The sequence below is a fragment of the Camarhynchus parvulus genome, chromosome 5 (genome assembly GCF_901933205.1).
Source record: "Camarhynchus parvulus chromosome 5, STF_HiC, whole genome shotgun sequence".
Lineage (NCBI taxonomy): Eukaryota > Metazoa > Chordata > Aves > Passeriformes > Thraupidae > Camarhynchus > Camarhynchus parvulus.
Window position 1 is genome coordinate 18,500,773 of NC_044575.1, and position 17,265 is coordinate 18,518,037.

A 17,265-nucleotide genomic window follows, 5' to 3' on the forward strand; every position below is an offset into this window, starting at 1 on the left:
TCCTTTGATGAAATTGGATGGCTGCAGAGATAGTGTCATTCCCCCCCCCAGCCCCTTTCTCTACCTTCTGTGACAGCTTTCTTGAAACAGCCTCTGAAATGGGCCTTTTTGAGGCAGTCTGTGTCACAGAACAAGTAGAAAAATGTGGAAATTTTTGGCATTCCTGGTATGGAGGACTTGCCTTTTCCCTGTGTAGACCATCGGCAACTAGTGATCTTGAAAGAATAGGCTCATTTTCAAAATCCTTCCTTAAATGATTTTGTTGTCTGGTGGATTTCAGCCTGTGTAACATTATGTATCCTCAATAATTTTTATTGCATTCAGCATTTTATTTAATCAATATTATTTGCCAAAACTCACTAAGTACTTTCCCCATTCTGAATTTGGAGCGGTTCACCAAAAGCTCTCTTTTGATGCCATAGAATCCATTATATAAGTATGTAACAGTTAAGGTTTACCCAAACTATTTGGACTGGAGGTTGCTGTCAACCTTGGGGCATCCTCAGATCTTACATCTGCAGCTGTGTGATGGTGAGGATTAAGGGGTTTGGGATCAGTGTGGTTTTGTGTGAGTGAGGCTGGAATGGTCTCTTTGCTGCTGCCACTGGCTGCTCCTTATGTTCCCCAAAAGTATGTGCAGGAGTTAAAATCACTGTTGGTCTGTAAGGTCTGACTTGATTTTCCTGTTTTGACTAAAATGTAGCTGAAGGGCTTTGTTCTGAATAGTATTTACCAGAACGCAGAAAGAAAAGTGTTATTATCCACCATGTCCTGCCTCCCACCACCTATCCCTCCCTAAAAAACTCCCCCTTCTGCCAAAAGCCTTCTCCCCTCATGGTGGATTTCTTAAAAAATGCATTGCAGTGAAGCCAAACAGGCATTTCCCTCAAGTGATAGCAATGCAGTAATGCCCCCCAGTAATGAGGTAAGGAAGAAACACATTTTTTATCAGTATCTCCAGCCTCAGCACGAAATAAGGGAGGTGTATTTCTGCATAATATATGTTTCAGTCAGAAAAGTCATAATTTTTTAATGTCCCTGTTTTGCCGGTTTCCTTTTTGTGTCCTGCTGTGGGGTAAAGGGCATTAATAAACTATGGTTTCAAGCTGCTGTTGTGAATATTTTTTAGCCATACATGATTTCTTGTAGGCAAGCTAGAAGGTTGCTCCAGAATTTATTTATTTAAGTCATTGCAGTTAGTTAATTTGCTTTATTTTGGCTGGGTCACCTTTATCACCCCTAAAGTTTTCAATGTCCTTTACTGTATTCAAGCTAAGGGGAGGTAATTGCTTCCTCTGTTTTTTTGAAAACATGCAGGATTTTCTCATCAGTAAAAAGTTACTTTTTATTTTTTAACAGTGCAGTTCAAAGTAAGGTGGCAGATTATGGATGAACCTGGATACAAGGATCTGAAGGATATTAATGGTATTATTTCCTTTCACACCAGCTACCCCGCAAGGCAGCTGCACAGTGGAGCTATTCCTGGTTTAATAGCCACCAGAGATTAAAATTAAACCCTCTGTTTGTGATTTGTTAAATGCAAGTAACACACTAAAGCATTTTCTGATTTACAGCCCTGCAGGCATAAGAACATGAATTTCCCTGCAGTTTGGATGCAAAACCTGGTCATGTGTATATCCAAAATGTGTTATTTAAAATATGCTTTTAGAAACAGCAAGGAGAACGGACAGTGGAGCCTCTTGCTCCTTTCTTTGCTGGCTAACCCAGCAGATAGCTGGGATCCCAGCTAACCAGAGCTGGCTGTGAGAGTCAGGATGACAGGAGGTTTTGAGACCTCCCGTAGGTTGTGCCAAAATTGAAGCCATCATCTTCTAGCTCATAAAAACAATGAAGATGAGTGGTTGGAGCTGATATAGTTAAATGGATGCTGCTGGGTTGCCTTCTGTTTTTCTGTAATCACACAATCACAGAATGGATAAGGTAGGAAGGGACTACTGGAGGCCATCTAGTCCAACCTACCTGCTCAAGCAGGGTCCCCTAGAGCATGTTATTCAGTGTTGTGTCCAGACAGCTTTTGAATGTGTCCAGGGAAGGAGACATTCCTCTTTAAAAACACAAAATAAATAAGTACCCCTCTTTAGGTTTCTATTAGTGCTTCAGGTGATTAAAACTAAATTAGAAATGCAATTCACTTATCAGGGAATAGTCCAGATAATTATTTTACTAATATGGTGCTCCTCCCAGTCAAGGTACATAAACGAGGTTTTGTCAATACAAAACAGTTTTTGTCAATAATGAGTCTCCAGGCAGTTTCATTTCCTAAACCTCTCCAACACAATCAGGGCAGTGCAGCAACTACAATTGGTATTCCTTGAAATGAAGCCATATTCATACAAATAATTAAAATTAATCATGTATTTTATAAAAGAGAATATTTAAGATTTTTTCCTCATGAATCTGAACAAACAGGCTACAATTTTCCCCTGCTTTCAGACTGTCAGTTTCAGCTCCTTTATGCTGAAGGCAGAGGATACAACTGCTTCATGTGACAACATCTATTTCTAATTAAACAACCCAGCAGTCCCATCTGGTTTTGCAATGCTTTTTGTGACATCAGGAAGGTTGTCTCTGATAAAAGAGGCATAGGACAGGTAGGCTACTTACTGGAGTATTGATCTAAGGCTTGGTTGCTTCATGGGTAACGTACTGATGCTTTGTGAGTATATGGACAGTTTGGGCTGGTATGTTGCATATGCAGTGTCAGAAATGGATGTGAATTGTGGCACTAGTGAATTCAGGTGTTAGAGAGGTTCTGTTTTGCACTGGGAGAAGAAAACCCTTAGGATCACCCCCAAACAACCATCTCCCTTCCTCTTCCTTCACCTCCCCCCTCTTCAGTTGAAAATAGATGTTTGAGTCACAGAGCAAGCCGAAGCAAATTCAGGCAGGATCAAAACAGGTGGCCCATGAAGCTGCAAGGTCTGCGCTAACCCCAGTGTAATTCTGTGTCAGCAGAGTGGCAGCTGGCCCAGAGGGTGGAGCTGGGCTCCTCCAGGAGCAGTCACCCTGTCTGCCGCAGCACCATGTCACAGCTCTGTGCTCTGTCTGGCCACATCATCAGCTGTGCTGGGGGCCAGGAACTGGGACAGGCACAGTTCTCTTCCTACACAAGAGAGAAACCTGACACATGATCTCTAGCAGGTACCAAGTGGTAAAAAAAAAAAATGTTGTTGCTGTAAACTTGCTGATGCAAGGTATCTTCTTGCTCCAGACTTTGTGCTTTTCCCTGCCAGGATCATTTTCAGCACTTCAGCAGCTAAGGCTGCTCTTGAGACATAGTTTGACCTCAGAGGTGGGAAGCAAAAGTAGAAGGATCCGTCAGGAAGACGGGAGTCATCATGCAAGTCAAGGCTGCAGCTGTGAGCAGTTCAGCTGAAGTTTGCCAGTGGATAGGCTGGAATAGGGGCACAGCCAAAACATAGAGGTGGAATGGCTGCTTCTGCAAGAGGCTCAGCAGAGTCCAGCCAGCAGAGAGGAACAGGCTCCAGCCAACTCATCTGTTCTGATGGCATTGAAAATGCTTAAATCCGTATTATCTGGAAAGAGAACTAGAGTGTATTGACTCCTTACTTTGTTCAAAGTGCTCAACTCCTTTTCTTTACCGTCCAGGTAATTTTTGCTGCTGTCCCCACTTTGCTCCAAGTTCTCAGATGTCTCTGATGTTCACACATGCTGGTACATGTTACACAAGTCTGCCTGCCCCAGGGTCATGCTCCCTCCCCTTTGCTACTCTGCATTAGGAGGACCTACCCACACACAGGGTGCCCCAGAAACACCAGCTAGGGCGGTAAGAAACACATGACATGCTCTTTTATGTTGAAATGCAAATAAGTGTTTTTCTCATTGTAATTTTTCAATCTGCTGTCATTTTAATGATACCCATCCATTTATTTCAATTCCAGCAACTATCAGTATGTTCAGAGTCATCAAGAGAATTTTTTTTCTCAGAAAGAAAAGTATACTCACTGAAAAACTTTAAAAATTATCCTGCCTGATATGAATTACTCAGAAGGCTTGTTAATATTTCAGTTCTCAGTTTGCATAATAGCTGAAAAATATAGGTGTGACAGATAGAATCTTTGTGCATTAGAAATTACAGAATTTTGACTTCTAACATTTCAGGTGTGCATACATATTTCTGAAATTGTTGGGAAAGGGCATATACAAGAAAAGCATTTCCAACATCTCTGAATAAGTGCTGAGAATCAAAGATATAGATAGCATGGATTCATAATAAAGAATAATATTCATGCTTAATGATAATGACACGGACCATTCAGAGACAATAAATTTGGTGCTAATATTGATGATATTCTTTGAACTTTTGCAGAGCATTTCATGATGGATTCAAAGCATTTTATGAGGATGGGTTAGGCATCACAGTGCTCTTGTGGCATGTGTCTTACTGCTGTCATGTTACAGAGAGAAAAACAGGTATGAAGAAACCATGAGAGGATGTTGCATGGCACAGGCAGAGCCAGAGCACCCAGCTTAGCAGGAGCACAAGGCCCGTGATGGGTGAGCTCCAGCACTGAAAGTGGAAGTGAGCAAAGGCAAACCTTGCACCCATGTGGCCAAGACTTGGACACAGGGTTTTTTCTACCAGCCATGCTGTGCAGGCAGCAGCACTCTCTCACTTCAGTGGTGCTCTCAATGCTGCTGGCTGGCAGGAGCCTTCACCATCTGCCACGGGCAGGAGGGGCCCTTGTTCAGGGCCCCTCTGGGGACCCACTTCCCCAGAGCTGGCAGCTGGCAGCTCAGGCTGCCTGTGCTGCTGCCAGGAGCCAGCAGAAAGCTCGCTCCTGCTGCTTGGTTGCCCCCACACCTCTGCCCTTGATGGAACAGCACAGCCACATTGAGGAGCTCCCCTTGTTTCCCAAGAATGCCAGACAGGTTTCAGGGTAAAGAAGAGGGATTATAGATACAAGCTTTATCCTTGCATAACTGCTAGTAAAAGAAAACTGTGACATCTTTGTCTCACATTTCTCCCAGAGTCCTTGTGTGACACATGCCTTGAAGGGCAGTGATGTGAATTCAATGGAATAACCCAACTTCAAGTACTCCTCGGTATCCAGATGAGTTATTTCTCTTCCCTCCCCTATTTGGACCAGATCTTTCTGTTCTTAATGAGCACAAAGGTGGCATCAATGTCTCACATACCTACATCTGTTTTCTTCTGGGATCCTGACCCCGGAAAGATGGCTTAGTACACAGCATTAAAGTATGCTATAAATCCATGAGGTTTTACCCAGCAGTGCTGTATAAACTGCACGCATTTTCTGAGAAGGCTGTGCTCTTTGTGCCTGCCTTAGCTAGCAATCAGACAGAGCATCTTTAGATACCCTATTAACAGGAGACTAAGAAGAAGCTCTGTGCTGGTGAAGCCGTTCAGGTGAAGCTTTTCCTCTCTTTGTACTGTTGACCCAGGAATGTTGATGCAGGAAGGCTTGTGATGTGCAGGTGGGAGCTTGCACAGTGGTTAGTCCAGTGTGATGCTCTCATCCCTCTGGAGTTGTCTCTGGGCTTCTTGTAGAAGGTGGTGTCCACTCCTGCCTGCCACTGGCCTGGCCATGAAATGGGTTTGTTTTACCTCAGCAGTGGCACACGCAGCCCCACAGCACAGCTGATTCCAAGCTGTTCCTGGAAGAGCAGAGTTTTAAAGCTGAAATTTGAAAATTTGTGACTGGAGGAGTCAGCGCAATACTATATATTAGCACAGAAATGTTCACTTACAGGGGCATGGTAATGACTTGAACAGATTTGGTATTTCAGTGCCCTTTTTCATGTGGATGCGGATAGATATTCAACTAGGAAATGGTTTTTCCACTGCCTTGCTGTTGGTGTAGGAATTTGCACTTTGTGTAGATCATAATGACTGTAAAATTAAACCTTACACAAAATGTGTAGTTTCATGCATTTTACTCATTCTCTATTTGAGTAAATAAAACTCTAGGGAGAAAGCAGAAGAAAATCAGGCAATTTTATGTTGTTGACTACCTAATTCAATCACTTCAAAATAACTGGGTTTGAAAAAGAAAACCAAAACCTTTATTATTAAGACAAAGGAATGAATTTAAATCACTAAACATAGGTGAGCCTTCTGTAGATCATCAGGTAACAAATACAATTTTATCACAAATGTCACCTAGTATTAGCAAAAATTTTGAGCATTTGGGAACACAGGAAGGACCTTCTTATGTTTTAAACCACTGCAGCTTGAAAACTGATTTTCTAGCTTTCTACCAGCAGAAGTCAGATCAGAATCATATTTAGAATATTATTAGACTGAAATATAAATGTTTGATAATGCTTGGTAGGTTTTATGTTGTTGTCATTTTGTTGTGATTTTTTTGTGTGTTTGTTTATGGGTTGAGGGTTTTTCTGGGTTTTGGGGGTTTTATTGGTGGGGTTTTTTGAGTGAGGTATTGGGTGTTTTTTTCCTATAATTACTTTTTGAGACTGACTTGTTTGAATGTTTGTCTGTTGAGAGCTGCTGATGAATCTGTTAGTTTGCATTAGACGTGAGTACTGTCTGCTGAAATAAATCTGGCATTCATATTCTCCTCACAGAGCCTCAAGTTTTGCTCTATCAACACTTCTCTTAAGTTCTCTTCATTAAGAATTCAATATGACAGGTTTGCACCTGGGGGCAAAGCCTGTTCCCTTCCCTCCCCTCTTTCCCTAAAACCCCAAGTCTTTAATTTTCCTTTGTTCAGGATAAAATGATATGTAAAGTATGTGTTGCCATGGATGCAAAACTGAGAGCCTATTGATCCTCCCCTTTACCAGGTAGATTTCAAGCAGAATATTTAACATCAGAGGGCACTATGGCATGGATTCCCAGACAAAGACAGATTGGGGCAGGAAGAAACGACTTTAAAATTGAAATTCCCATAGCTCAAAAGTATCCTGGTGAAATAAAGCAACTCTTATGCCCCCTGGGGAAGCTGCTGGACTTGTTCCCTGTGTGCTCAGCAGCATTCCTCTGCCTGCACTCGCTCGCCTCCTCCTTGCATTCCCACCATGCCAGGGGCATGGTTCATTCCCATTCCCCCCCAGACCCACTCAGATTTGAGCTGTATCTCAGATAAGAAATCTGTTGTGGATGCCACAGATGGTGCAGCAATGGAGTTTAATGCCGTGGGAGAGCGCTGTGAAGGTGAATGTCTACCAGTGCTGCTGGAGGATCCCCCACTGCAGAATAACCCATCAGGGTCAAGCTGCCCATCCAGCTAGGACAAGCAGGTAGGGAGTGTGGAACACACTGCCACTCACAGCTCAGGGACTTCTGCAGACAACACTTCTGCTGCTGTGTTTTTCTCTTGCAGCAGATGAGAGCAAGCACCTGGATTTTATGCACAGTGCGTGGAGTAATGCTTGCCAATGTAAGAGGCAGTCATCTCACAAGAGTGTTATCATGCCAGAGAGGGACACAGTTGGGCTGTGGTATAAATAAATACATTTCAAAAGTGTTTTACGATGTTTCCCTAACTTAATTTCAACCTTATTTTTTTATATCTATTGTTTTTGCCATGGCTTCATACCCTTTCCTTTCAGGAACAGCATACTTAACAGAATATCAATTTTCCATTGTAATTACATTGGTCTGTGGCCTCCACAGAACTCCTCTAAAATTGTTGTATTTAATTTTGTCTAAAGAGTGTAGTGTTGCTTCCACAGACTTGCACCAAAATTGCCTCATTTTGCTTCAGATTAATTTTTTCCCCACAAGATTGCATTATTACAGCCTGCACTTGTTCTTCATTGCCATAAGCACACACTTTCATCCAGCCTGGGTCATGTGTTAAATGCTTTTCCAGGAGGGTTTGTATTTTTTATTGCTGGGCAAGCTCTGAGTACTTGTGGGCAGAGCACCACCAGAGCCCTGCTCAGCAGTGCCTGGCTCAGAGTAGAGGAGGCCAGAGGTGAGCACCAAGCTGAAATTAGCTTCTCATTCACGCAGCTCGATGTCTCTGTTATTGGGGCCGAGGAAGGTGAGGGCATCTGCAGGAGCAGCAGGAACCATTGTTTCCCTTGTTTCCAACAATCACCCCGTTGCAGAGCCCTTGCTCCTTTGTCATTCATAAGAGCCACTGCTGCAGAAAGGCACTTTCTTTTTTCTAACTGAAAAGGGCTTTAATAAAGCTATTGTATTTGATCACAGGCTAAGGAAACAATAATTTAGCATAATAGAAAAAGATCATTAATGTTCAATGAACCTAACACTCTGCTCCAGTTTTTTGTTGCCCTAGAGAGATGGAGTAAACTCTTCTTCCTTAATTGAAGACTAAATAGAGTACATTTCATTTTTCATTTCCAGCACTTTTTCCAATAGGCTTGCGATGTTTGCTAATGTGTGCTGAAAGGGGTGGACTGCCTGGCAGCAGCAGAGAAATTGGGTGGGAGGGTTTAGAGCACATAAAAACTCGCTTGTTCTTCATCAGACAGCTCTCTAGGGCCTTCAACTTCTTTCTTGACAAGCCTAATTTCTAAAGCCCCTAAGGACTGTGCCAAGGAGATACAGTAGCCCATTACATTACAAAATAGAGAGGAACAGAGGACAACGCTCACGTCCCCAAATGTCCCACAACCATCTCTCCATGGGACACCTATCTCCAGGGGCATTGCTAAAATTGGGGTCTGGCTGGCATTTTGATTGGAAATGTAATTTTGTATGAAACCAAGTTGATAAAAGCTTACAAGCGTAAGGTTTGCACCACTGCAGTTCTGGATTCAAATCCAAAGCCCACTCCCAGGAAAGTGCAGCCATTGTTCTTTGCACTGGAGACAGCTCAGGGCTGCCTCCATCTCTACAAATCATTTCAAACGCTTTAGCATTGTCATTTGCAGTCACCTGCACTCACATCCCCTTCTGGAGGCACAGCACAATTCCTGAGCTCTCCCCTCACAGGGGCAGGAAGGTGCCTCTGCATCTCCTTTGTCAGAATGTTGGCTGTGAGTTTGGCTCTGGCTGCTATGGCCGGTGTGGGAGTGAGCTCTGGCCATGTCCACCTATGTAAGATAAGGAGGAGAAACACATGGCAGACATTGCTGTTTCTGCTCTGCCCAAGGAGCTTGCTGAATAAAATGCCTGAGCTCAGCTGTCATGAAACAAGCAACTCCACAAAAAAGCTGTGGCACAGCTAACAGCATTAGTGTAGCCTTCATTTAGTGCAATAAAAAAGGGCACCGCTAAAGACTGGTTTTCCCCAGGAGTGTTCCTTGATGGATTTTGCCGTTGGAGAATGCACCATCCTCATTCCCTGATGTGCAAGAACAAAATTAGAGGACACAACAATCAACAGTAAGAAGCAAACTGAAGCAGCCTGGGTAGCGGTGATGCAGGAAGAACTTGCCCTACAAAAATAATAAAAGACTGAACAATGCATGTTGCTACATTGCCTGATGCTCAGGCCAGACATCACTGAGAAGAGCCATACCAATTGGAGTGATAATTAACAAGATTAACGATAATTGCTTGTTCCAAAGCCTCAGCAAGTCCCTGGTGATGCAGAGTGGGTCTCTGTCCCCGAGGAGTCGCCGTGTGGGCACAACAGGGCGTCAGAGTGTGCATTGCAGAACGCCACATGTTTGGGGTGTGATTTTTGGGGGTGTCAGGCTCTGCTGGGCCATGGACTCGCCCCAAACTCTGCCCACAAATCCTGGCAGGCAGTAATCCCTGTGTAAGGCCTGGATCCCACCCTGGCCCTGTGCCGCAGTGGGAGCACCAGGCGCGGGGGTCGCGGTGGCCCCTGAGGCCCTGAGGCGGGTGTGAGGCAGCGCTGCGGCCTGTGAGGGAGGGAAGATGTCACCGCTGACTGCAGCGGGTGCTTCCCGTGAGGGGAACTGCTGGGAACTCCTGGCATAGCTTATTTGTGCATCTGGCTCTTTATAACCATCAAAAGTGATTTCTTGGATGTCTGTGCCACCCAGCCAGCCTCTCCTGAGCACCACCAGCCCGCTGCCATGTCACTCCAGGAGCGGCTGAGCCTGCAGGCCTGCGCAGTCAGGCAGCAGCCTAAGAATTGTTCCAGGAACCTGCTGGCACAGGGCACCATCATAAACCTGGTAGGTCTCTTTGTAATGTCTCCCAAGAAGTGGCTTGATGGCTGCTTTCCTGGAAGTCAAATGAAAGGGCAAAGCAGTGGCAGGCTTTTAAAGTACTAACTAGATGTGGGCAGGGAGGACACTTGGATGAAGCTCCAGGGATTGGAAGTTCATTACTCAGTCATGTTCATTAACAGACAATAGTCAGCGGAAGAAGCTAGCACTCCCTGTGTTCTCCCATGTTCCTTCACTGCTGGATGCTTTGGGAAGTTCCTCCTCAGTCCAGTGCTAGTGAGGGAGGGGAATGGAGTGGTTCAGGGTCGGCTATCAGCAAAATATCAATCCTCAAGCCTTCCAGTTGCTTCCAACCGTAACGGGTGGCTGCTGCCATGTGATGATTGCTATGGGTAGTGCGTACACCATAACTGTTGCCTCAGCTGGCAGGGTTTTCAAAAAGGCTAATGGTGAAGGGGTTTTTTTCCAACTGCTAGATTAAATCATGGTGAAAAAAACATGCTGTTATTACTTAACATATTTTATATGTAAAATTGGGATTTCAGTCTTCAGGTTCTATAAGAACACGGTCCTGTTTTGTGCCCAGGGTCCATTGTGACTCTAGTGGGAATTAGACATATTAAACTTTTTCTGAGAAATGAGGGCTGTTATCTAGGGGAATTGAAGAAATGTAACATCAAGTCTTCATCTAGGGAGTAGGCTGTGGTCTTTCTTTAATGCTTCAGGTTACTCCTGAAGATCACAACTTTTCTTTATTTCTAAAGGAGGTGTCACATCACAGACCTGTTCATTCAAGCAAGATTTCTATGTAGCTGTGGGTGTTCTTGTTTGTCCATGTCTACATTTAGACATTAAGCAAACCAAGAACTCCAGAAAATCAGGGAGCAACCAGGCTAGCTGAGTTGGGGTTTTTTGGAGGAGGCAAGGATCCCTTGTTATATTCTGTGCTTTGGTTCAAGATACTACTAGAAGAATGCTAGAGCCTTTGAGACAGCCTCACCTTCTTAAAGTCTTTTCTGGAGTCTGGTTTGGAGCAAAGTGACCTCTGGCTGGCTTGGTGTTGCACTAAGATTACTGACAGTCCTTTCTGTCACTGCATGCCCCCTGGAACTTGTTCATAATCTGCCTTTGATCCATGCTGACTCTTACTTACAATGTACACAGGTTAAATTATTGAGTGTTACTGATTTATATTTACCGAAATTTAATCATTATCCACCCATCTCCATTACTGACAAGATAAATAGTTGCTAGCTAAAGCTTTAATTTCCTTAGAGTACCATTTTTCTTGAGATGAGTTTGCAAGCTGGTGTTCATCATGTGTCCTCTGACGCCTTCCCAGGCAGCTGCTGCCTGACTGCACCATCTGTGTGAGATGGGCTGTGGCTGAGGACACTCAGGTAAAATTGTTAGGAGTTAGAAGCACTCTGCAGGACAGCATCCACATCTATGTGTTGGTAGCTTCCTGCTGAGTGGAGGGAGGGTTGGTCAGGTGGACCCCAAATATGATGGATTTGTCTGTGCTGGAAAGGCTTTAATGGCCAGCATGTTTTAGCACTGGGATAGATCACAATGTCTGCAGTGTATGTGTGTGTGTAAGCCTAAAGGACTCACCTCCTGTCCTAGCAAAGTGCTCCTGCATGTTGTCCTTGTGCCCACTTACTAGTTTATGACTGCTTCCTTTAAGGGGGACAGTAAGGCAAAGCAGTTGGGACAGTATCTCATCCTGCAGAAGAGCCTTACAGCAAGGGAAACCAAGGGTGCAGAGGATGCCTCCCACTGATCAGTGGTCAGAGCTGTGGAGCTGCCAAAGTGGAGCAAGGCCACAGCTGAAGCTGGAGTCAGGTGGAAATTGTACATAAATCTCCCTGATTTCATGTTCAGTGTCTGCAGTGTCTCTTGAGAAAAAGTGTTCATGTTTTCTCCCTTTATCAGTCACCTCATGGGGATGTTAGTGACTGTTGGGATTCTCCTTGGCTCATTTAAATAATTCTGTTTTCTATCTTGAGTATTGCAAGTCCCTCAGGATACTTGACAGCAATGGTGCTCGAGAAAAAGAGTATCTATTTGGAAGCAATTCTGCCAGCATAGCATCTGTTAGAAGTTTATGGTTTCCTTTGCTTAGCAACTTGGGGCACCTGTGTGAAAACATTGTGGCTTTTGATTTTTATCTCTTGTAGCTCTTTATTCTTATTATGTCACAAGCTGATTGCTCAAGAGATAATTGTGCTGTCCAAAGTGGAGGATGCAATTCCTAGCAAGTGTGGTGATTGGCACTCCAGAAACATCCTGACACTTAGGGTGAGAAAGGCGGGTGAAGATCAAGGGAAGTACATTCATTTCCATGCACTAAACCCCAAATGCATGTGAAATGGGATTTTATTTTGTTTTGTGACTGTCTGGTAAATGAAGTTTAGAAGGACTCTTCAGAAATGGGATGAGTACCTTGAAGACAAAAAGTCTTGAGGTAATGGTAATTGGTTGTATGACAAGGGGGCCTTCACCTGCATCAGAAGGAATTCTGTTAGTGTCAAACAAGGTGCATCCAAAAAACCCCAGATTGTTGGTTCTGTTGTTGGAAGCCATCAGTGTCAGTGGGGGATGATCTCCTTTCCCCCTCTCATTGTCTCCTGTGGTACAGTTAAGTTAGTCTGGTCTTTGCCCCACACTCACTTTGGAAAACTTCCGTACCAGCACTGATTCCTATCAACTGTGCTGTGACAAACCCCTGGAAGGTTGAAACCATGGGTAGCCATGGCATCTACACCACTTCTTTGTTTCCTCTGGGAGTGGAGGCAAGAACCCCAGCGCCTGATAGCAGATGATGCCTGTTTGGGGTAGCAGTTTCTTTTTCATGGTGACCCATAGTGGAAGGATAAAGCAAACAGCAGCATCTTGATGTAAAAATCCAGTAGTCTTGTTAATACGTGGTTTGGATTACTGGGCAGAAACACAAAGAGGACCTCCAGCATTCTTCCTGTTCTTCAATGTGTGAGCAAGAGGGAGTTTGTCAAGAGTGATATCTATGAGGGGCTAGATTTAGCAAGGAGCCTTAGCTCAAGTGTCACATCTCCCAGCTTTGGAATCATTAGGCAGCTACTGTAATACCAAATGCTCATCTGATTTAGGGCCTACGCTTCCCAGGTTGTGTATGAGAACAGTTACTGCCTGAGAGGATGATTTAGGAAACCCAGAATGTGGATCCATGAGGTCGACAGATGCTTAGAAGAAATATATAGTTTAAGCTTTATCCTTTGTCTTCCACGCCAAGGAGAACACCTGTTTCATCTTGGAAAATACAGCAATGAACCCGTTTTTGTATTGCAACTAATTATTTATGCAGAGAGGAGGAGATAGTGAGATATTGAGCCCTGTCCCAGAAGGGCCAGCAGACCAAGCACAGGATCACTTCTCTTGAGAGGACCTGGATTCAGGTCTGTCAAACAGACAGCATCACTGAGCCTGACCCTTGTTAGAATGGTGTCAGCTATGCAAGAAAGGCCATCATGGAAGCATTGTTTAAATTTGTTTTACATGTGGCCTGCCTGTGGCAAAGACAAAAGAATGGTTTAGTGGATGAATTAGATGGGAAACAATGTGCAAGGCTGCTGCCACGCTGCTGGGTCTCTGAGGCTTAGGAAGTCTCCTTGAGGGAAAAAGAATATCTAGAGTATTATGTTGGTAGATGCTAAAATGTCTTTAGGATTAGATGGGAGTTGAGGATTGACATTTTGGAAGTCAGCATTTGAATCAAGGTTTAGTTATCTAAGCCTCCCTCTAGCAAGGTGTCAGGACAGAACAGGATTCTGTTCTCTTAAATGCTCTAGATGAAATCAGAAATTGCTCCTGAAAAACAGCTCCATTAGACTTTGCCTCAACTCTTTCATTTGCCAGTAAGCTTCTGCCTCTCAAATAAGAGCACCAATTTTTTGCAGGGAGTTGTTGAAGCAAATTAAACAAATATTTCAGGTATTCCTAAAGTGCCTCACACTTCACATTTTCTCTCCTGAATCATGAATCCTTGATTGCTTCCCTAATTAGTACTTTTAAAATCTCTCTACATTCCATTTATAAATAAATCAAAATAGATGTTCAGAGCATTAATTTATCAGACACTCGATGTGCACCCTAGAAAAGCAAATTTAACACCTGTGCGTGCAAGGAATGAGTGCCCCCCACAAATTCCTGAGCCACTGACTTTGTTGGTGGCACTGCAGCATCCAGGAACATCTCTTGTAGCCCAGCTTCATTAACAAGGATGCAAAAAAGCCATGAGAAAAATGAATTGCCTATGCAATTACATTTAATTTTCTTTCTAGAAGGTTTCCCAGTTCACTTGGCAGCTATTCTTTCTTCCTTTTTTTTTCTTTGACAATTCATGCTTTCTTTCATTTTTTCCTATTCTTTCTTAGTCCTTTTGACTGAACAAAAGCAGTCCCACAAGGGCAGGCTAATGTATTCATAGTTTTGCTGCAACTTAGCTGATAAAATAAGCTGAAAAAAATGCTGCCTCCTATTGTTTACTGAGAATCTTTGTTGTGCTTTGTAGAGTTGAAATGAGTGCTGTCTCGTGCCCTCTGCTCCCCATCCTGCCAGAACAGAGCCTGTTGTGTGGAACCTGTTCAGGCTGGAGATGGTGGGAAGGCTAAAGTTCAAGTTCACAGACCCAAAAGTAAGTTACAGAAATGATTGCTTGTTCGAGCGTTCGCTTGCTTGCTGCTGCCTTTCATTCTCCTTGATCTAAGCACAATGTATTGTTAATGCCTATCTGAACATTGCATTAAACTCTAATTAAGCCTGCCAATCAAAAAAACTCAGGAAGTAGCCTTCTAATGAGCCTAGTAGTAAGTTGTATTTTCACCCTCAATTTTCTGACTGCAAACATGCAATTTGTTTGTGAGGGTTTGTTGTTGTTTTGTGTTTTGTTTGTTCATTTCTCTCTGAACTGTAGACAAGTACTTAATGAACTTATACCCCAATGTTTACCTTAATGACTAAATTTCATTATAAAATGGCTTTGAACAGCATCACATGAAAGGTCCAGACCTTACCAGGCTGTAGCTAAGGTCACACTGAAGGATCACAGAGAACTCAAAGCTGTTAGCTCCTCATGCAATGTCAGAAAACATGCTAGTGCTAATGTGATCAGGACAGGCAAATATGACTAATCATTCTGTAAGGCCTTTTTGTAAACAGAAGAGTATTGGAGTACTGGATCCTCTATCTGACATTGGAGCAAGAATCACCAATAGTTACAGCTAGTGTAAATCCTAATTTGATAACCAAAATCCAAAAGTGGAAGTTTCAAATTATGTGGCTTTGGACCTTCCCCTGAGGCATCAGGAGAGAGGAAGCCGGAGGTCAAAGCCACCCTCTAGCACCATTTTGTAAACAACCCTAAAAGAAGGGAGGTGGTTCCTAGTCCCCAGCATATTTGTCATATAAAGCATATTGGTAAGCTTGAGATAACGGTATTTGGTACGAGATTTTCATGACTTAGGAAAAGTCAGGAAAAACATAAGGAAAACCAAAAAGGGTTTGCACATTACAAAAAAAGTCCCAAGCCTTTGTCACTAATTTCCTTTCAGAAAGACACCAGAAGCTTAGCTGCCTTATTTTGATATAAATTGAACAGGATAAAGTAATAGCATAAACCAGAGACTAGAGTGAGACTAGCCAAGTTACCCCAATAGGTCTTCCCCATCTCTAGCACTCAGCATCTGTTTTCCTGTGGAGCACAATGGTGATTTCTGCTGTTTGGAACTGTTGACTCTCATACTTCAGTGCTTGTGAAGTTTGCATCAAGTGTGGAAGTGGTACAACATTTGTAAGCCAAAGCTAGGGAGCAAGGTTGTGTCTGAAAACATACTGCTCCTAGATAGGTTATCCTGGCTCATGGACCTTAATAAGAGATCTCAGACTAATTAAACTTTAATGCTATGATTGGGGAAGGCTGACAGCTCTGCTCTAGCCTGACCCATTTCTCAATGTGCTTCTGTGCCTGCCTAATTTTTTTTCCCTTCCTTTCCCTGCTGTAACCCTTATGGAGCATCTGCCCCAGCCAGAAACAAACAGACACTTGTTATCTGGACGCCTTGTCCTTGTTGATACTCTCAGGTCCTGAAATCTTCCTGCCCTTTGTTCCTCTGCCACTTCCCCCCACAAGTCTGTAAGAATTGATTAAGCCAAACGCTGAGATCCCGCAGGTGCTGTAGTTATTTTTAGCATTAATGTTAGAGCTCTGCAAAAGATAGAGGAAGATTTATGATTTTGTCTCCTACAAATCTCGTGGCTTTTCCTATCTCTTTTACAACTTGGATGGATTCCAACATCCCCCCAAATACTCCAAATTGCCTGTTATTTCTTTAATTAAAGAGCTGTGAGAGCCAGCAGTTTTGCCTCATGACTGTGGGGCAGAGTGGGTCCCTCATCATTCTGAAGTTCAGCATGTTGAGTTCTAGTCTGCAGACATTGCAAATCTTCATCCTGGAAAGAGCCTTTTTTAGCACTTTCTGTAGTGAGCTGGGAGAAGAAAGGTTGCTTAAGCATCTGAGCACCCAAACGCAACTTTCATAGTGGGTGCTTGTGTTATTTTCTACTTTAATGTGTTCATCCACCCTTCAATTTCCTCCAGTAGCTGACATATCAGTGCTTGACTCCAGCATGTTCTGAGCTTGTACTTGTGGAAGAGTTGGGAAAGATATTTTTTTTTTCATTAAGAAATGTCAAGAATTAGTTTGTGTCTCTTTTTGCTTGTTCCTTGAATGTTGCTCTCCTTCTTGAGCTCTGCACATTCAAGCATGGCCATGGTGCTTCAGTATGACCTGGATACAGCTTTCTCCATGGATTTTTTTTTTCCCCAAATCAGGCCTGACATACACCATCCTGGTATGCCTAAGTCTCACATCCCAAAATCATGCTTACACCCCACTTAAAATGAATTTGATGCATCAGGGAGGCAAATGTAATTACCATATATTTTCCAGCATGTGTTTAGCCATGCAGGTGTGCCCACTTCTGCCAGCAGGGAGCTTCTGTTTTCTCCGTGTCCTCCTCTGGCTTGCAGGCTTCCTCCTCCTCCCCATACACAGGGAGAGCTATATTCCTGGACTGTGGGGGCACAGAATGTTCCTTAATGAAGAATCAGGAAAAGTTTGCATCTAAATTATTCTGCAGAATTTC